Source organism: Eurosta solidaginis, chromosome X (genome assembly GCF_040869045.1).
Source record: "Eurosta solidaginis isolate ZX-2024a chromosome X, ASM4086904v1, whole genome shotgun sequence".
NCBI classification, from domain to species: Eukaryota; Metazoa; Arthropoda; class Insecta; order Diptera; family Tephritidae; genus Eurosta; species Eurosta solidaginis.
In genome coordinates this window covers 28,582,064-28,604,681 of record NC_090324.1, presented here as the reverse complement: position 1 = coordinate 28,604,681, position 22,618 = coordinate 28,582,064, and the positions used below count along the sequence as shown (strand labels likewise).

General features: G+C 40.6%; 1 pseudogene; it reads right to left on the bottom strand.

Annotated features, from left to right (window-relative positions):
- Positions 1 to 16,487, bottom strand: part of LOC137234819 (transmembrane protein 192-like) — a 30,641-nt pseudogene extending 14,154 nt beyond the window's left edge.
- Between the last annotated feature and the right edge of the window lie 6,131 nt (positions 16,488 to 22,618).

The following is a 22,618-nucleotide window of genomic DNA, read 5'->3' as shown; positions in this document are numbered from 1 at the left end:
TATATCAAATGAAAGCTGTTGATGAGTGCTATAGTACAGGATAATTTTCATACAACTGGGAGGCTAAGGACTCGAGATATAGCTCAAAACGTAGACCCGGATACACGTAGAAAGTGTTTTTACATTATGGGTATCAATTTGAAGCTGTTGATGTATGCTTTAGTACAGAGTAAGTTTTACGCCGCTGGGTGACTACGGTCTCGAGATATAGGCCAAAACATGGACCCGGATACCCCTAAAATGTGTGTGTATTATGGATATCAAATGAAAGCTGTTGCCGAGAGCTCTAAAGTTCATTGTGATATTTGATTTAGTCGCATCAACCTGGCAAAACTGATAAATATGCATGCGAAGCCGAAATAAAGAAAAGAATTAATAATACCCACATTCCTATTTACATACGTCCTATTCGATTTGCCTGAAATTTCTTATATAAATTTGCCTATATTAGTATTTACGATGCCTTTTTCCGGGAAGTATACCAGAGACGGATTGGGACTGGGATTAGGACTAGGACTGGGACTGAGACTGAGACCCGGAGTGGGACTGGGACTGAGACTCGGAATGGGACTGGAACCAAATACATGCCACCCTCTGGGACTGGCAATAAGAGATGAAGAAGAAGGAGAAAAACTTGAGAGAAGAGCAAATAGAGAAGGAGACTGAGAAAGAGATAGAATGAGATGAAGATGGAGATGAAGCGAAAAAGACGGAGAGAGGAGTGAACAAAAAGATAAGGAAAAAGTGTAGAGGGGTAGGGCAGAGTTAGACGGAAAAATTTATTAAAATGTATGCAGATAGGCCAAATTTAGGGCAGAACAACGCCTGCCGGGTCTGCTAGTAAATATATATAATACATTAATTTAATGCAATAGATATTAGAAAACAATTTACACATAAGTAATTGAATTCATATTATACGCTTCCCAAGGCAGTCGGTTCTATGTACCGGAGCGACTCGGGATTTTTCCCGACCAAGGACTGTCATTTCAGTGTGACCCCATTTAATTTGTTTCGTCCCTCCCACAAATTGTCATCCTCCCAGCAGCTCCTTGCAGCAGGACTGCTACATATTCTCTTACTCCGGGAAGGTATCGAACCCAATCCGGGTCCGTCTCCTGACCCCGGTCCTGAGAAATGGTTTTGCTGCATTTGCCAGAAAAGAATCTTTTTTGGGACGGTAATACTCTGTTCAGTGTGTCTCGTGCAAGGGATGGTTGCATCGGACAGGTTGTTCTGGGCTTGATCCCAAAACCCGACGTCCACGTAACTTTTATAAATCTTTTGTGGCTCCTTGCAGCTCACGTCCAAGGGCGTCCCGTAGTCTACGCCTAAGCGTATCCCCACTACCTTCCAGCAGCTTCGCTGCTCAGCAAGCCACAACAAGTACCCGCTGCTGCTCGCGCCCCACGGCGCCAACAACTCAAACAGCTGATACCACTCATAACTACTACCTTCGTAGTAGAGCTGGTAGCAATGCTGAGCATCAGCCCCTGCCCCCGTCTTCTTCTCCCCCCCCCCCCCCCCCTCTTTTCTGGCAGTAATCGTGCAGGTCAGGGAAACATACTCTTAGTCCCTGCCTCCATTTGCACCGTCTGCCAGCACAGAATATATAGGTTTGCGACATCCGCTCAATGCAGCTCCTGCCTTGGGTGGTGCCACTTTCCTAGATGTTCTGGTCTCCTCGACGGGTTTCATCGCGCCATGTTGCCAGGTCGCAAACCCAAATCATCCGGGTACCCCAATGCTTGCCCAAGGGCGCCCAGTCCCAAGGCCACAACAGCAATTGCGTCCTGGCCTTCCACAACCTAGGCGTAGTCACCCGTCACTTACCCCTAGAGTGGCGGCGTCACCCCTCATGCACTTCAGAATTCTGCAGTTAAACTGTAATGGACTAACTGGGAAGATTACGGAGATAGTCGATTTCATGAAGCGGCACAACATCCGCATTGCTGCGATTCAAGAGACTAAAATCACAGCAAGATCTGCATTGCAGACCTGCTCTGGTTATAATGTCCACAGGAAAGACCGCGAGAGCGGAAATGGAGGCGGCCTCGCGTTTGTTATACACCACTCTGTGCAATATTATATATTTGATCCTGGCATCGACCGCAGGGACAATGTCTTAGAACGTCAAGGCCTATCTGTCAACATCTACATCCCTCCTGTCACCTGTTGCCCCAGTGGATACCGCCCTAATATCGAGGCCTTACTCACTGGCAACAATCGCATTATCTTGGGCGGTTTCAATGCCCATCACGACCTATGGCATTCAAACTTGCGGGCGGACAGTAGGGGTGAGATGTTGGCGGATCAAATAGACGAAACGACGTTCTGCACAATAAACGGAGACGCCCCCACACGTATGGTAGGAAGCTGTCATAGCTCGCCAGATATCTCAATCGTGAGCGCAGAACTCGTAAACTGCGTCAACTGGCAGCCGATGGTAACATTGGCATCCGACCACCTGCCCATACTTATTTCGTTCGAGCGTACCGCCGACTTCATCGTCACCGAAAAATGCACTTTCATAAACTTCAAAAAAGGAAAGTGGGAAGAATATAAATCTGCAATAGACAGCAGCTTTGCTGCCCTCCCTATCCCGACTGATGCCCGCCAAGGGGAGCGTGCCTTCCGTAAGGTCATTGAATCCGCCTCGGCACATTTCATTCCCGCCGGGAGAATTCCCGAAATCCGGCCCCACTTCCCGGCGGAGGCTGCGAGCTTAGCGAGGGAACGCGACCTTATAAGACAGCTTGATCCAGGCGACCCCAAATAAGGGATATAAACCAACGCATCAGATTGCTTGTGGACGAACACAAGCGGGTGAAATGGGAAGAGCACCTAAGACGTTGTAACCTCTCTACCGGTGTAGGTAAACTTTGGTCCACCGTAAAGTCCCTATCGAATCCGACTAAGCACAAAGACAAAGTTTCCATCGCCTTTGGCGATAAGGTGCTGTCGGATACGAAAAAATGCGCGAGCGCTTTCTGCCGACAATATATAATGCATCCTACGGTCGACAAAGATAGACGGAGAGCCAATAGACACGCACATAAACACAAATTCAGCACGTCACCAATTACCATCACCGCTAGAGAGGTTCAGGACGCCATTGGTCGCGCTAAACCATCCAAAGCAGTGGGCCCAGACGGCATAGCCATGCCGATGCTTAAAAACCTAGGGAAAGAGGGTTTCAAATATTTAGCGCATGTCTTCAACCTGTCTCTTTCCACCTATGTCATACTCGAGAAATGGAAAATGGCCAAGGTGGTCCCGCTACTAAAGCCTGGGAAACCAGCTAACGTAGGTGAGTCATATCGTCCGATATCTCTCCTATCGCCAGTGGCAAAGACGCTTGAAGCCATTTTGCTCCCTTATTTCCAAGCACATTTGCAGCTAGCCACTCATCAGCATGGCTTCAGAAAACTCCATAGCACTACCTCCGCGCTAAATGTCATTAGCACCCAGATAAATTGCGGTTTGAATCAATACCCCCACCATAGAACAGTACTCGTAGCGCTAGACCTATCAAAGGCTTTTGATACGGTCAACCATGGCTCGTTACTACAAGACCTGGAAGGGTCTACCCTTCCCCCATGTCTTAAAAGGTGGACCGAAAATTATCTGGGTGGTCGGCAGGCATCGGTGCAATTCAGAAACGAAACATCAAAACAAAGGAGAATTAAACAAGGGTTGCCACAGGGTGGTGTCCTATCCCCGCTTTTGTTTAATTTCTGCATATCTATGCTACCTTCACCACCGGAAGGAGTCACAATCGTTTCCTACGCCGATGACTGCACAATAATGGCCATAGGCCCAGGCCCAGAGATCGATGAGCTATGCAATAAAATAAACGGCTATCTCCCTGATCTCTCCATTTTTTCGCCTCGCGAAACCTGGCATTGTCACCGACTAAATCTTCCGCGACCTTATTTACAACATGGACGCCCGAAATGTCGACAATATTGAACATCCACGTCGATGGCACTACGCTACCGACTGTCCTACACCCCAAAATCTTGGGTGTGACGTTTGATCAGGATCTACATTTTGGTGCACACGCAACCGCAATTGTTCCAAGAATTCAGAGCCGTAATAAAATCCTCAAATCCATTGCTGGCAGTACCTGGGGAAAAGATAAAGAAACGCTCTTGACCACATACAAAGCAATTAGCCAGCCGATTACGTGCTACGCGTCACCCATATGGTCGCCAAGCCTAAAAACCACCCACTGGAAGAAACTACAGGCCTGCCAAAATACTGCTCTCAGAATCGCCACGGGCTGTCTTCTTATGTCCCCAGAACACCATCTGCATAATGAGGCGAGAATACTCCCCATCAGGGAGAGAAATGAGATGCTGACCAAACAGTTTCTGTTGAATACCCAGAAACCTGGGCATCCCAACAGACATCTGATTGACGAACCAGCACCGCTTAGGGGCCTAAGGAGTCATCTCCGTAAGCATTTTGAGGAAATACGGCACCTGAGAACCCAGCCGTATTAAGCGAAAAAACAGAATCAGGTCCTTGGTGAACTCCATAGACAGGCGTCGGACCTTTATGTCGGGAATTGCCCGGTGAATCCAGTACTTGAAGAAAAATATCCAGAACTCGCAGAAGAGGAACGCATACTCTCCAGGGAAACGCGTGTCACTCTTGCTCAACTTCGTTCTGGATACTGTAACAGGCTAAACTCTTACCTATCCAGAATCAACCCCGACATACAAAATGTATGCCCCGCTTGCAATGTGTCCCCACATGACACCAACCATCTCTTTAATTGTAATGTGGAACCAACGCCTCTAACACCCCTTTCCTTATGGTCCACCCCTGTTGAAACGGCAAGTTTCCTTGGACTCCCGTTAGAGGATATTAATGACAATTTGTGATCGGTCGCGGCTATTAGGTGGGGCGAGCATTGCTACAACAACAACAACAACAATTCATATTATAATATTAACAAAATTTCATATGTAAAAAGAATAAAAATTTTTCTGATTGAACGAATGAAAAAAGGGGAGGAAAACCCTAATAGCAAACATTCATTCAATCAAAACAATTTAAGTCATGGGATCAAGAAGAATATGACAAATCTGATCAACTTGTCAGATTCTTCTTTTTCTAAGGAAGGGTGGTATAACCGCACTGCGTTACCCAGCCTTTACGCACTAAACATACCCCTGAGTGCAAATGGCCGATTGCACTCAGCAGGGCCAATTGCATTCAGCGATGTAAAATGATAGCCGCTGAGCGTGGCTGAGCCGAGTGAATTCGTTTTTGGACATTGGCAGTGACCGGTCGTGACTAAACCCAAACTAAAGAAAAAACCCAAAGTAGAGTTGAAACCAAAAGAAAGGGTAAAACCAAAAGTGTATTTATGATATGTTTAAATGAAATTGAAAGGCAAGTTGTGAACATAAAGAATAAAAGTCTAAGAACAGCAAAATAATAAATTTAATTAGGGTTTAACATAAGTAGAACTGAAAGTGTAAAAATTTCAATAATCAGAAAAAAGAAGTTAATTAAATAAACTGTGAACACAAACTAAACCAATTCTAATAAATTGGAACTAAGAAAAAAGGTAAAAGGTTTGTGTGTGCAGGTGGGCGTTAGGGCTGCACACACACTAGCGTGAGTATCCAATACCCAAAAATGTTTGGCGTTAAAAAGCCAACATTTCACATAAGTGTTAGTTGCCGTCACTAACCATGGCCTTGAATTAAGGTGTTAGGTTGCCATGCGCGGCCGTATGTTGTGAGAACCGTAATTTCAAGTGGTAGTTGCCGCCACTAACCATGGCTTTGAATTAAGTTGTTAGGTTGCCATGCGCGGCCGTATGTTGTGAGAAATATAATTTGCTGACTCAGCGCACGTGTACTGGCCATACATGGGAATGTTGCAATAAGGGCAACTGGCGCGTGTTAACTTGTATATAAAAAGTGGGCGTGGTTACCATCCGATTTCGCATATTTTCAATACCAATCTGTTCTAGATCCAGATAAGCTCGTGTACCAAATTCGGTGAAGATATCTCAATATTTACACAAGTTATCGTGTCAACGGGCAGACGGACGGACAGACGGACGTACGGACGGACATTGTTCAATCAAATTTTTTTTCGACACTGATGATTTTGATATATGGAAGTCTATATCTATCTCGATTCCTTTATACCTGTACAACCAACCGTTATCTAATCAAATTTAATATACTCTGTGTGCGATATATGAGCCACGCTTATGCAACAGCGACCATGCGAACGGTTGCTATGTACAAACGTTTACATCGCTCATGCAATATGTATGTACGTATATTAGTATATAGGAACTTTAATACATAAATATTTGTTTAGAATATTTTAGTATAAATAAGCCGAAATTTACTGAATAAATTCAATTCAATCTTGGTGCTTTCAATCTTTAATTACCATATTACATGGCGATCCTGCCTAAATTGGCATTCTACTGCCTGAATTAAATTGGCATCATGCTGCCTAAATTGGCATCCTACAGCCTGAATTAAATTGGCATCCTACTGCCTGAATTAAATTGGCATCCTTCTACCTGAATTAAATTGGCATCCTACCAGCCATCCTACCAACTCTGTTTAATTTAGCAGGACTGACTTCATTTTTATACCAAGCAGGATACTTTCTGCAAAGGAGTTCAAGGCATCAACTTTGCAACGGTGAATGGTATAGTCAATGCAAAGGGATGGATCACAGCGACAGTGGCAACAAGGGTGCAGGACAAATTTTAAAAATTCTTGAATACCACAAAGGAAAGAAGGAAAAATATTTTTTTTTGGATACTGCAAGAACACTACCGCCACCAAAATTACCACCACCGACGCAAAGTGGAATAAACGAAGTGGAATAAACGACAAATCTTAAAAAATTCTTGAATACCACAAAGGAAAGAAGGAAAAATAATTTTTTTCGGATACTGCAAGACCACTGCCGCCACCAAAACGACCACCACCGACGCATAGCGAAGTGGAATAAAAACAGGATCCTGCAAACAAGGAGAACAAGGAGGAAGTCAAAGCGAATGAATAAGAATTGAAAACTGTGAATAGAGCTAAAAACATCGCAGAAAACTGAGAAACCACAAAAAACGGAGTGGAATAAAAAAAGACCGTGGCATAAGAAACAAGGAGAACGAGGACCAGCTAAGAAAAAAATTGGCATTAGTTAAGTTATTTTTTATTTAAGTATTTTTAATACTTTTTAGAAGCATTTGGCAACCTAACGGCTGCCAGCTTACGGGCAAAAAGTAGAGTTTTGCCAATAATTTAAGAATTTTTCCCCCTCTAATTTTTCTAAATGAATGATATAAGTAGTCAGGAAGAATTTGACGCAATATGTAGCAAATTAATTGAGGAAGAAGAAAACAAACTAGAAAAAGTAGTAGCAAAAACAGTAGAAGTAAAAACAGTAGAAATAATTAAATAGGGCCCTAAGGCAATTACCAAAGAAGAATATAGGCGTAGAAATCAGCAACAAAAAATAGGGGAACCAAAGATTCCAAAACCAACCAAAATCAAAAGAAAGAGAGGAGGTAAAAGATTCAACCTTAGAAAAGCAGTAGCAATTATGTATCAGAAAATTTATTTATCTACAAACACGGAGGAAAAAATTCGTTTGGAAACCGAAATAAGAAAACAATCAAAGACATATAAAGTAAGTTTTTCGATGGAGAGTACATTGGCTAATGACCTTGATTACGTGGCTATCAACAGCGCTGTTGATAATTTAGAATCCGAGAGTAGGACTTGAAAGAAAAGTATTGTATCATTAAGGAAATTACAAGAAGCAGAGAAGTCATTAGTTTCGCTCAAGAAATGATGGAAACTGATTGACATGCCTAGGGAACCCACCTTAGAAAATGTACTAGTACCAATACTAACCACAATTGAAGAAATATGGAGGTGCGGAGTTAAATTTATGGGACGAAGCGACCCATATCAAAATAAAGCATAAATAAATAAATAAATCAATAAATAAAAGAAAATTTTTGCGATTATTATTTTGAAATGGGAGGTAAAGAATCCAAAGTAGAAGAGCCCAATGCAAATGTAATTAATTCCATTCAGGTCGTTGACCATAGTGAGGCATTAGAATTTATCAAAATCTTGCTGATAATATTAACAATTTGCACTTTCCTCAATTTATTTCTCAAATTATACTCAGCTCACAATAAATTTTTAAAGAAAAAATACATGAGCCGAGCAGATGGTCTAGACAAAGTCTAATACTAAGGGACAAATATATACTCCAAAGGCCAAATGGGAAACCATTCTGAACACGCTTGTGGAAGAGAAGACCTTGGCGGAAAAATCTTATAAGTGTATCAACAAAAATAAGCCCACACTATGATTTACTGTGTTGAAACACCATACAACATTACAGTCGTTGAACAATATAGGAAAAATCATACAAAGGGTATATAGCAATTTAACAGCTAAACATCAGCTAGAAGCACAACAAATTTTTTCCAGTGTCAGGGATAAATTGGTATCCTCACTGAGTAGATAAAACGTTGAGGTATTGGTCCCAACGACATTTGAAAAAGAAATAGAAATAAATTTTGCTGTCCCATTGCCAGAGACTCAACCCAATTTAGGTGAAGCCCTAAAAATTGAAATTACTGATAAAGATTCGCAAACAGAAAGCGACAAAATGCCACAAACAATAGTCCAATTTTTAAAGACTGCTTCGTCAGTTCTGCCACAATTCGATGGTAAAGCTGAGAACTTGAATAGCTTCTTGGATGCTTTGGATATCCTAGAACAAATTAAGGATACTCATGAAGCTGTAGCGGTTTCTGTGATAAAAACCAAGCTGAAAGGCACAGCCAGAAACCTGTTAAGCACTGAAAGCTCAATTGAAGCGATGAAACAAAAATTAAAAACAGCAATTAAAGGTGAATCAGTTAAAGTTTTGACAGCAAAGCTCCTGAATATCCAACAACGCAGTAAAACAGCAAACCAATACACTGCTGAAATTGAAAGGCTGACAAAATCGTTGGAAGGCGCTTACATATCTGGCGGACTAACACGAGAATTGGCAACCAAGTATGCTACACAATCAGCTGTGGAAGCTATATGTAAAAACTGCTCCAACGACAAGGTAAAAACAATTATGCAAGCTGGAACGTTCACAGCAATGAACGAAGGCATATCAAAATTTACTAACAGTTGCACAGAAGTAACTGGAAATCCTAGCTCAATACTACATATTCGCCAACAAAATCAGTTCCGAGGTAACTTCCGCAGGAGTTACCAAAACAATAATTATAGAGGAAATTATAGACGTTCTTTCAATACCTATAACAATAATAATAACAGAAAAAATAACCAAAGATCTGCTCGAAATTTCGGATCGCGAGGAAATACCCGCAATAACACCAGAATTGTCCGAAATGTTACACAACAGGAAAATTAACAAACTCCACCTCAATAAATAAAAAATTATATATTTTCAGTTCACACCTTAATAGCTAAATATTTTCCAGAACAACTCTGAATGATTCCATATCAACCCTCCTAATCGATAATAAATAAGGGTCAAATTGACAGTAATGTCACGATAAATAATTCTCAAAAAAACAGATGTAAGAGGAATTGGTCAAGGTATAACAAGCACTATTGGCACGGTTAAAGCGGAGTTAAAAATGATAATCTATTAATTAGACACAAATTTAACGTAGTAGAAGACAATTTCCCAAACAAATGCGATGGAACATTAATATTAGATTTCATTAAAAAAATATAATTGTATTTTAGATTATCAAACAGAAGGAGACACTCAAATATTGATACCACATGACTACCCAGAAAACATAATAATCCAGATGACTAACAAACCAACAATCAATAGTATTTCAATTCCCGCACGATCAGAAGTAGTTAGACAAATTCAAATTAAAAACAAATAAGGAAGGCTAAGTTCGGGTGTAACTGAACATTACATACTCAGCTGAGAGCTTTGGAGACAAAATAAGGGAAAATCACAATTTAGCAAAATGAACCTAGGGTAACCCTGGAATGTGTTTATATGACATGTGTATCAAATGTAAGGTGTTAATGATTATTTAAAACGTAGTGGCCTTAGTTCTATAGGTGGACGCCTTTTCGAGATATCGCAATAAGGGTGGACCAGGGGTGACTGTAGAATGTGTTTGTACGATATGGGTATCCAATTAAAAGTATTAATGAGGGTGTTAAAAAGGAGTAGCCCTTAGTTGTATATGTGAAGGCGGGAGCATGTCATTATTCTGTATTACAAAATTCTGGGTGACAAAATTCTGTAAATTGCAGAAAAATTCTGCTTGAACAAAATTCTGCTTTTTAAAATTCTGTTTAAATCTGGAAGTCAAAATTACGGAATCATGGCATGGCGTAGCCGGTGTTGGATCGGCTAAGGGTTATTTTTTTTTTTAAAGTGCGGCCGAATGCCGCCTACGCAGAAGGGTATACTACGCAGAAGGACATCACCGTAGCGGTAACCACGGTTATACCACACACCCGTACTTGGCATGGCGTAGCACAGGGTTATTTTTTATAAGCGCGGCCGAAGGCCGCCTATGCAGAAAAGTGTTCTACGCAGAATTACTGTGCATGGCGCACTTTTTCAAAATAATTACATGACCTCTTTAACATTGCTAACATTATATTCTAATACAGAATTTCGACACCAACCCTGTAAGGGCGTTTTCGAGATATCGACCAAAATGTGGACCAGGGTGACCTAGAACATCTTCTGTCGGGTACCGCTAATTTATTTATATATGTCATACCACGAACAGTATTCTTGCCAAGATTCCAAGGGCTTTTGATTTCGCCCTGCAGAACCTTTTCCTTTTCTTCTACTTAATATGGCAGGTGTAACACCCATTTACAAAGTTTTTTCTTAAGTTATATTTTGCGTCAATAAACAAATCCCATTACCATGTTTAATCTCTTTTTTCATATTTGGTACAGAATTATGGCATTTTTTTAATTTTTCGTAATTTTCGATATCGGAAAAGTGGGCGTGGTCATAGTCGGATTTCGGCCATATTTTATACCAAGATAAAGAGACTTCAGATAAGTACGTGAACTAAGTTTAGTTAAAATATATCGTTTTTTGCGCAAGGTATCGTGTTAACGGCCGAGCGGATGGACAGACGGTCGTCTGTGTATAAAAACTGGGCGTGACTTCAACCGATTTCGCCCATTCACAGAAAACAGTTATCGTCATAGAATCTATGTCCCTACCAAATTTCACAAGGATAGATAAATTTTTGGTCGACTTATGGCATTAAAAGTATTGTAGACGAATTAAACGAAAAAGGGCGGAGTTACCCCCATTTTGAAATTTTCTTTTATCTTTGTATTTTGTTGCACCATGTCATTGCTGGAGTCGAATGTTGACATAATTTACTTTTATACTGTAAAGATATTAAATTTTTTGTTAAAATTTGACTTAAAATTTTTTTTTTTAAGTGGGCGTGTTCGTCATCTGATTTCGCAAATTTTTATTTAGCACACATATAGTAATAGGAGTAAAGTGCCTACCAAACTTCGTCATGATATCTTCAAAGACTGCCAAATTACAGCTTGCAAAACTTTCAAATTACCTCCTTTTAAAAGTGGGCGGTGCCACGCCCATTGTCCAAAATTTTTTTAATTTTCTATTTTGCGTCATAAGATCAACGCACCTACCAAGTTTCATCGCTTTATCCGTCTTTGGTAATGAATTATCGCACTTTTTCGGTTTTTCGAAATTTTCGATATCGAAAAAGTGGGCGTGGTTGTAGTCCGATTTCGTTCATTTTAAATAGCGATCTGAGATGAGCGCCCAGGAACCTTCACACCAATTTCATCATGATACCTCAAAATTTACTGAAGTTATCGTGTTTACAGGCGGAAGGAGAGACGGACGGACGGACGGACATGGCTAAATAAATTTCTTTTTTCACCCAGATCATTTTAATATATGGAAGTCTATATCTATCTCGTTTAGTTTATGCCGTTGCGGATTACCGTTATGCGAACAAAGTTAATATACTCTGTGAGCTCTTCTCAGCTGAGTATAATAACTATTCAGATTTACTAATTCCACAACAAGAATTGTCTGAAGGTTTTTTTATAGCAAACACACTAGCAAATTCACAACAAACATTTGTTAGAATTATAAGTACAACAAATAAAAATTCAACACTGCAAGATTTTAATATACGTACAGAAAATTTTAATGATTATACAATAGTTAAAAATAATAAACTCGAAAATAGGGCTGTAACGACAGCCTAAGAGCAACTCACCACATCAACCATACATCAGCTGATGTATGTACTAGTTGACCGAACACGCTCGCACGGGCGAATGCAACCCGGCGCGTGAGTGGTTCGGCCATTAAAATTTGGCAGCTGAAAACCTAAGTGTGACTTACAAAAAACTATATTGGTGAAACGTTCTGAAAATTAAAGATATTGGAAACCGAATAAAACCTTAATATTAAATTGTTAAATATAAAGTTTTATTATTTGTTAATTATTGGACGTGCTTATTGGAAGCCCTCCAAGATCCACATTACGAACACTACAAAATCGTAAGTAGAGTTCACATGGCGACCGTGACATCGAAACCACGCCACGGGAAATACAAAATGGTGGCATTACATGATTTTCTTGGTTATGAAGAGTAACCAAAATTAGATTGGCCTGGCAAAGGATTAATCCAACTCTGCCAATAAGTTTTATGTGGTAGTCAGTCGTGACACCACTTTGCAATTTAACAATATCAATACGCTGAATACAACATTTCTACAAACTTCAACGCAAATTCATGCTACATTTATTCCGGCAAACATTCTTTTTTCGAGATGATGATTTTGGTACATGCGACTACCCACCGTGTGGCATATTTTCAAGGCACAAGCACCAGTAGGAACCAGCAAAGACCAGCAGCAGAAAATATGTATTTAATATGTATGTATGTATTACATTCCTTTACCTACGTCTTTTACTAAACACATGTATGTGTACAAAATATTAAAATTTTCATTAAATGCGGTGCGTTCGCATAATATATTTTAGATTTCGGTTACAACAGTGCGTCTATTAATAAAACACCTGGATTTTTTTTTTTATAAAACGATGCGTGCGTCTAAATTCTAAACTTAACCTCTCACAAATCTTCCATTTAAGGATTTCTGTTACCCCAGGTAGATTTTCTTCAATACATTAATTTTTCAGCAAAATATCATACTGAGTGAATTAGATGTACAGACTGCTAGTACCCTATAAAATTGATAATTTTTGATATACATATGCGGTGATTTCGTTAAAAACCAATGAAATTTCTTTTTGATACATGCGGCGGTTCAGTTAAATACAATAAACATTTTTTTATATAAACGGTGGTTCCGTGAAAAGCCAAGTGAGATTTTTTTTATAAAGCGGTGCGTCCGTGAAAATATACGAATTTTTTTTTTACAAAGCGGTGAGTCTGTGAATATAAATGGATTTTTTGAACAAGTTACAACAATTTTGAAATTTTTCCCAATTAATACCTATATACTTCTTTGCAGGATTTAAATTCAATTACTTCTTAAAGATTTTTCTATACAAGTATAATGCAGTTTTCATTTATTCTTCCAATAAATTGTTAAATACTTCTTCAGTGCCTACTCACCTGCAAATCAGTTCTCTTATACAAAAATTTTTTTTTCTTTTTCCTCAACATTTCAGCTTAAATATAAATTCAGACATTCAAATAAGTACTTCATTAATTTCATAGTTTGAACTGAATTATTTTTGCTATTCTGGTAACTACATACATATGTACCATAGAAGTGGTAAACAAGTGCAAAAAATTCAGACTCAGAATCCGATCCCGATAATTCACCCTCAAGCTACGAAAGTGTAGCTTCATCCTCGACAGAAGAAGTCACAAACCAGGAAAATAGATTTTCTTTGTCAACAGATTTTCCAGGCCTCGAAAATCCTTCCATTAAAAATTCAACTTCAAATTTAGATTCAAATCTTAACGATTCAAATAGTGCAAAACTAACTTCAACTTCTTTTACTTTAAAATCAGATCTTAACGATCCAAATAGTACAAACGTGGCATCACCTTCTGCTAATTCAGCTCCAGATCTTAACGATCAAATCATGGCAACACCTGAGGAAAAGAGAATTTGTATTAACACATGTGCTAATTCTATTAGAGAAAACTACAGTGGTGACCCTCTTGCACTTGATTCTTTTATAGACAAAATTGCATTACTTGAACAATTCGCTACTGCAGATTTAACTGATACTTTTATAGCGTTCTTAAAATCAAAACTAGAGGGTAAAGCCCGTGAAGCAATACCAAGACAAGTAAATTCAGTTAATGAAATTAAAACAGCTCTACGTAGTAGGATCAAACCGGACAACTCGAAAGTTGTAGCAGGAAAAATTGCAGCGTTGCACGTTAATAACAATAATTATACAGATTTTGCCAAAAAAGTTGAAGATTTAGCTGACTCACTTGAGCGGTCTCTTATTATTGAAGGAATCACTCAAGCAAAAGCTTACGAAATGGCAGTAGAACAAAATGTTAACGTGTGTCGTTTAAATGCAAAATCAAATTTAGTAAAAACCATTTTAGCCTCAACGGCATTTACAGATCCGAAAGACGTGGTAGCAAAATTAATTGTAGAACAAAATAACGAAGTAACTGAGCGCCAGGTTTTAGCTTTTCGATCACGTGGTAACAACACATTCAGCAATTCACGTGGTTGTTATCGAGGCTTTTACCCAAACCGCGGCTATACTGGTTATAGAAATAATAGTAGTTCATTTTCATACAATAGCAACTATAACGGCAACAATAATCAAAGATAAAGGTATTATAACGGAAATAGATACCAGAATAATAACAATAATAATACGCGTTCAAATACAAATCCTAATTCAAACAACAGTAACAATAGAGGTAACAATTCGAGATCAGCCAATGGTAGAGGTAGAAACGCAAACGTTCGCGCTTTAAACGCCAGCGCCCCTCAGGAGCGAACACTGGAGGAGGACGAACTAAGCCAGTAAGCGAACATCCCTCACCAACAGGCATCTATTGTTGAAATTTAAATTACTCTGATTTCATTGAATTACAACTTAACGAGTAACAAAAATTTTGTTCTTTCCTAATAGACACTCAAGCGGACATTTCTTTAATAAAGATATGTTTAGACAGAAATATTTCCTTAAATACGAACGACATTATTAACATTACCGGTGTCACTTCTAATCCAGTTTCTACTTTAGGTAAAATTACAGCAAATTTAAATTTTTCTAACTTTTCTATTAAACATACTTTACATGTAGTAAATGAAGACTTTAATATTCCATCCGATGGCATACTGGGTAAAGATTTTCTGAAAATAAACAAATGCATTATTAATTATGAAAGAAATAGAATTTCCTTTTGGGTAGGTAATGAAAAAGTTGTGATACCAATCCTACACGGAACAGAAAGCGACAGTTGTATCATTCCTCCAAGATGTGAAATATTCTGACTTTTTGATTTAGGAGATTCACCCGAGCCACTTTTCGTGGACTCGCAGGAAGTTGAAAAAGTTTTCACAGCTAGGTGCATTGTTAATTCCCATAACCCTATAATTAAAGTCATAAACACCACGGATGATATAAAGTATGTGAAAAGAAATAGTATTCGAACAGAAAAACTTTCGAATTAGAATGTTTATACAATTAACAAGACAAAATCAGAAGAGAAACGAACGAAAAAACTTATTTCAATTTTAAAAAATCAAATACCTCAACATGCTCATAGTAAACTAATTGACCTTTGCATAGATTATGCCGACATTTTCGCTCTTGACACGGACAAAATGACTTTAAACAACTTCTACGAGCAAAAATTAAGACTGACAGACAACAAGCCGGTATATGTTAAAAACTATCGATTGCCATACTCTAAACGCGAAGACATAAATCGCCAAGTAAATAAACTGTTAGACAACGATTTGATTGAACCCAGTTATTCCAATTACAATAGCCCCTTGATTGTAGTCCCAAAGAAAGATACTAATGGTCAAAAAGCTTATCGTATGTGCGTAGATTTTCGCGCAGTAAACAAAAAACTCATTGCTGATAAATTTCCACTAGCTAGAGTTGACGATATTTTAGACAATCTCGGTAGAGCAAAGTATTTTTCCACATTAGACCTTTTTTCCGGATTTCATCAAATCCCCTTGCATCCTAACTCACGTTACATTACTTCTTTCAGCAACTCGGTCGGCACATTTAGATGGAAAGTGCTTCAATTCGGTTTAAACATAGCACCTAATTCATTCTCACGAATGATGACAATAGCTTTTTCGGGTATACCACCCAACGTCGCATTTTTATACGCCGACGATATTATCGTTGTTGTTGTTGTTGTTGTAGCAATGCTCGCCCCACCTAATAACCGCGACCGATCACAAATTGTCATCAATATCCTCTAACGGGAGTCCAAGGAAACTTGCCGTTTCAACATGGGTGGACCATAAGGAAAGGGGTGTTAGAGGCGTTGGTTCCACATTACAATTAAAGAGATGGTTGGTGTCATGTGGGGACATATTGCAAGCGGGGCATATATTTTGTATGTCGGGGTTGATTCTGGATAGGTAAGAGTTTAACCTGTTACAGTATCCAGAACGAAGTTGAGCAAGAGTGACACGCGTTTCCCTGGGGAGTATGCGTTCCTCTTCCGCGAGTTCTGGATATTTTTCTTCAAGTACTGGATTCACCAGGCAATTCCCGAAATAAAGGTCCGACGCCTGTCTATGGAGTTCACCAAGGACCTGCTTGTGTTTTTTCGCTTCATACGGCTGGGTTCTCAGGTGCCGTATTTCCTCAAAATGCTTACGGAGATGACTCCTTAGGCCCCTAGGCGGTGCTGGTTCGTCAATCAGATGTCTGTTGGGATGCCCAGGTTTCTGGGTTTTCAACAGAAACTGTTTGGTCAGCATCTCATTTCTCTCCCTGATGTGGAGTATTCTCGCCTCATTATGCAAATGGTGTTCTGGGGACATAAGAAGACAGCCCGTGGCGATTCTGAGAGCAGTATTTTAGCAGGCCTGTAGTTTCTTCAAGTGGGTAGTTTTTAGGCTTGGCGACCATATGGGTGACGCGTAGCACGTAATCGGCTGGCTAATTGCTTTGTATGTGGTCATGAGCGTTTCTTTATCTTTTCCGCAGGTACTGCCAGCAAGGGATTTGAGGATTTTATTACGGCTCTGAATTCTCGGAACAATTGCGGTTGCGTGCGCACCAAAATGTAGATCCTGATCAAACGTCACACCCAAGATTTTGGGGTGTAGGACAGTCGGTAGCGTAGTGCCATCGACGTGGATGTTCAATATGGTCGACATTTGGGGCGTCCATGTTGTAAATAAGGTCGCGGAAGATTTAGTCGGTGACAATGCCAGGTTTCGCGAGGCGAAAAAACTGGAGAAATCAGGGAGATAGCCGTTTATTTTATTGCATAGCTCATCGATCTCTGGGCCTGGGCCTGTGGCCATTATTGTGCAGTCATCGGCGTAGGAAACGATTGTGACTCCTTCCGGTGGTGAAGGTAGCTTAGATATGTAGAAATTAAACAAAAGTGGGGATAGGACACCACCCTGTGGCACCTCCTGTTTAATTCTCCTTGGTTTTGATGTTTCGTTTCTGAATTGCACCGATGCCTGCCGACCACCCAGATAATTTGCGGTCCACCTTTTAAGACATGGGGGAAGGGTAGACCCTTCCAGGTCTTGCAGTAATGAGCCATGGTTGACCGTATCAAAGGCTTTTGATAGGTCTAGCGCTACGAGTACTGTTCTATGGTGGGGGTGTTGATTCAAACCGCAATTTATCTGGGTGCTAATGAAATTTAGCGCGGAGGTAGTGCTATAGAGTTTTCTGAAGCCATGCTGATGAGGGGCTAGCTGCAAATGTGCTTGGAAATAAGGGAGCAAAATGGCTTCAAGCGTCTTTGCCACTGGCGATAGGAGAGATATCGGACGATATGACTCACCTACGTTAGGTGGAGAGAGACAGGTTGAAGACATGCGCTAAATAATTGAAACCCTCTTTCCCTAGGTTTTTAAGCATCGGCATGGCTATGCCGTCTGGGCCCACTGCTTTGGATGGTTTAGCGCGACCAATGGCGTCCTCAACCTCTCTAGCGGTGATGGTGATTGGTGACGCGCTGAATTTGTGTTTATGTGCGTGTCTATTGGCTCTCCGTCTATCTTTGTCGACCGTAGGATGCATTATATATTGTCGGCAGAAAGCGCTCGCGCATTTTTCCGCATCCGACAGCACCTTATCGCCAAAGGCGATGGAAACTTTGTCTTTGTGCTTAATCGGATTCGATAGGGACTTTACGGTGGACCAAAATTTACCTACACCGGCCACCGTGGTGTGATGGTAGCGTGCTCCGCCTATCACACCGTATGCCCTGGGTTCAACTCCCGGGCAAAGCAACATCAAAATTTTAGAAATAAGATTTTTCAATTAGAAGAAAATTTTTCTAAGCGGGGTCGCCCCTCGGCAGTGTCTGGCAAGCGCTCCGATTGTATTTCTGCCATGAAAAGCTCTCAGTGAAAACTCATCTGCCTTGCAGATGCCGTTCGGAGTCGGCATAAAACATGTAGGTCCCGTCCGGCCAATTTGTAGGGAAAAATCAAGAGGAGCACGACGCAAATTGGAAGAGAGCTCGGCCTTAGATCTCTTCGGAGGTTATCGCGCCTTACATTAATTTTTGGCCATAACCGTTTAGACGGTTAAGCGCCAATTAAGTAAGTAAGTAAGTAAGGTAGAGAGGTTACAACCTCTTAGGTGCTCTTCCCATTTCGCCCGCTTGTGTTCGTCCACAAGCAATCTGATGCGTTGGTTTATATCCCTTATTTGGGGTCGCCTGGATCAAGCTGTTTTATAAGGTCGCGTTCCCTCGCTAAGCTCGCGGCCTCCGCCGGGAAGTGGGGCCGGATTTCGGGAATTCTCCCGGCGGGAATGAAATGTGCCGAGGCGGATTCAATGACCTTACGGAAGGCACGCTCCCATTGGCGGGCATCATTCGGGATAGGGAGGGCAGCAAAGCTGCTGTCTGTTGCAGATTTATATTCTTCCCACTTTCCTTTTTTGAAGTTGCGGTACGCTCGAACGAAATAAGTATGGGCAGGTGGTCGGATGCCAATGTTACCATCGGCTGCCAGTTGACGCAGTTTACGAGTTCTGCGCTCACGATTGAGATATCTGGCGAGCTATGACAGCTTCCTACCATACGTGTGGGGGCGTCTCCGTTTATTGTGCAGAACGTCGTTTCTTCTATTTTATCCGCCAACATCTCACCCCTACTGTCCGCCCGCAAGTTTGAATGCCATAGGTCCGTGATGGGCATTGAAATCGCCTAAGATAATGCGATTGTTGCCAGTGAGTAAGGCCTCGATTTTAGGGCGGTATCCACTGGGGCAACAGGTGACAGGAGGGATGTAGATGTTGATGATTTCTAGATTTGCATCGCCTGACCGGACAGATAGGCCTTGACGTTCTCAGACATTGTCCCTGCGGTCGATGCCAGGATCAAATATATGATATTGCACAGAGTGGTGTATAATAAACGCGAGGCCGCCTCCATTTCCGCTCTCGCGGTCCTTCCTGTGGACATTATACCCAGAGCAGGTCTGCAATGCAGATCTTGCTGTGAGTTTAGTCTCTTGAATCGCAGCAATGCGGATGTTGTGCCGCTTCATGAAATCGACTATCTCCGTAATCCTCCCAGTTAGTCCATTACAGTTTAACTGCAGAATTCTGAAGTGCATGAGGGGTGACGCCGCCACTCTCGGGGTAAGTGACGGGTGACTACGCCTAGGTTGTGGAAGGTCAGGACGCAATTGCTGTTGTGGCCTTGGGACTGGGCGCCCTTGGGCAAGCATTGGGGTATCCGGATGATTTGGGTTTGTGACCTGGCAACATGGCGCGATGAAACCCGTCGAGGGGTTGCCGTCGCGGAGACCAGAACATCTAGGAAAGTGGCACCACCCAAGGCAGGAGCTGCATTGAGCGGATGTCGCAAACCTATATATTCTGTGCTGGCAGACGGTGCAAACGGAGGTAGGGACTAAGAGTCTGTTTCCCTGACCTGCACGATTGCTGCCAGAAAAGAGGGGGGGGGGGGGGGGGGGGGGGAGAAGAAGACGGGGGCAGGGGCTGATGCTCAGCATTGCTACCAGCTCTACTACGAAGGTAGTAGTTATGAGTGGTATCAGCTGTTTGAGTTGTTGGCGCCGTGGGGCGCGAGCAGCAGCGGGTACTTGTTGTGGCTTGCTGAGCAGCGAGGCTGCTGGAAGGTAGTGGAGGGGCGCTTAGGCGTAGACTACGGAACGCCCTTGGGCGTGAGCAGAAAGGAGCCACAAAAGATTTATAAAAGTTACGTCGACGTCGGGTTTTGGGATCAAGCCCAGGACAACCTGTCTGATGCAACCATCCCTTGCACGAGACACACTGAACAGAGTATGACCGTCCTGACCCTGATTGGGTTCGATACCTTCCCGGAGTAAGAGAATATGTAGCAGTCCTGCTGCAAGGAGCTGCTGGGAGGATGACAATTTGTGGGAGGGACGAAACAAATTAAATGGGGTCACACTGAAATGACAGTCCTTGGTCGGGAAAAATCCCGAGTCGCTCCGGTACATAGAACCGACTGCCTTGGGAAGCGACGATGTTATCGTCATAGGTTGTAGTGAAGCACACCACATTAAAAATCTTTCAAAAGTTTTCAATACTTGTAGGTCTTTCAATCTCAAACTTAGCCCAAATAAATGCAACTTTTTACGACCAGAAGTTACATTTTTAGGTCACAAATGTTCAGCCAAAGGTTTGTTGCCAGACGACTCTAAAATAAACGCAATTAAAAAGTATACAAAATCGACTGACAAAGACGCGGTACGACGATTCGTCACGTTTGCAAACTATTACAGACGGTTTATGCCTAATTTTGCGTCTCTGGCAGCGCCTCTAAATCGATTAAGCAGAAAAAGAGTTGAATTTGTATGGGATGTTGAGTGCGAAAGAGCATTTTTATCTTTGAAAGCAGCGTTACTTTCACCAAAATTACTTCAATATCCAGATTTTACTAAACAATTCATTATTACAGTTGATGCTTCCACAACTGAATGTGGCGCTATTTAAGTCAAGAACAGCTAGGTAGTGATTTACCAATTTGTTTCACTTCTAAAGCATTTAATAAAGCCGAACAGAAAAAACCCATTATAGAATTAGAGCTTTTAGCTATTTACTTTGCAATCGAGCAATTTCGACCATACGTTTATGGCACCCATTTTATTGTAAAGTCAGATCATAGACCTCTAGTATACTTATTCAATATTAAAGACCCATCTACAAAACTTTCAAGAATAAGATTAGAATTTGCAGAATATAACTTTACTATAGTTTACATAAAGGGTAAATCAAATGTTGGTGCTGATGCACTATCGCGTGTTACAATCGATGAGATCAAGGAATCGAACAAACAAATTTTAGCAGTTCAGACAAGATCAATGACAAAACAGCAAAACGACAATAATCTTCATATTAAAACAGACAAAAACGACGAAAAACAACTTACTTCACATGTCTACGACAAATTTTCATTTAAGTTTTGGAAAAAAGTTCCACGGATAAGATCTGCTATTACGTGCGATAAAACGAAATAATGACTTTAGAGAAATTACTTTCGAGGCTTGAATCAGAAGCCGGCAAACACAAAATTAAGCAGATTGAATGGCCTAAAATCGATATTTTGTTCGAACATTATACTATTACAAATTTCAAAAATATTGGAAATAAAATTTTAAAATCATTAGAAATTTTACTAACAGATCCAGTGGAGACAGTAACAGATGAAGATACAAAATTAAAGCTTATGAAAACTTACCATAATGATCCCATTTCTGGTGTACATTGCGGAATGAAAAGACTTTGCGCAAAACTGCGAACAAAATTTTATTGGAAGAACATGATTCGTGATATATCGAAATATATCAAAAATTGTAATGATTGTCTTTCAAACAATGTGAAACCTAAAACAAAAGAAAAACTTGTTTTAACACCAACTCCTTGTAAACCATTTGATATACTAGTAATTGACACAATAGGACCCCTACCTGAGTCCAAATATGGTAACAAGTTCGCACTTACCATGATTTGCGACATAACTAAATACCTGGTAACAGTCGCTGTGCCAGACAAATCGGCAAAAACAATCGCTTCAGCAATTTTTGAAGGATTCATTTTAACATACGGCACAATGAATGCCATTAAATCAGATTTAGGTACTGAATTTAAAAATGAATTATTTGAAGAATTAACTAAACTTCTAAATATTGAACATAATTTTTCAACTGCATACCATCACGAAACTGTTGGCACGATTGAACGTAACCATAGAATTTTTAATGAATACTTACATGCATATTTTAAAGTTAATTTTTCTGATTGGGATGTTTATTTAAAATATTTTACTTTCCTACACAACACTACGAGTAGCACAGTTTTCGACAATCAATTTTCTCGTTTCGAGTTAGTGTTTAGGAA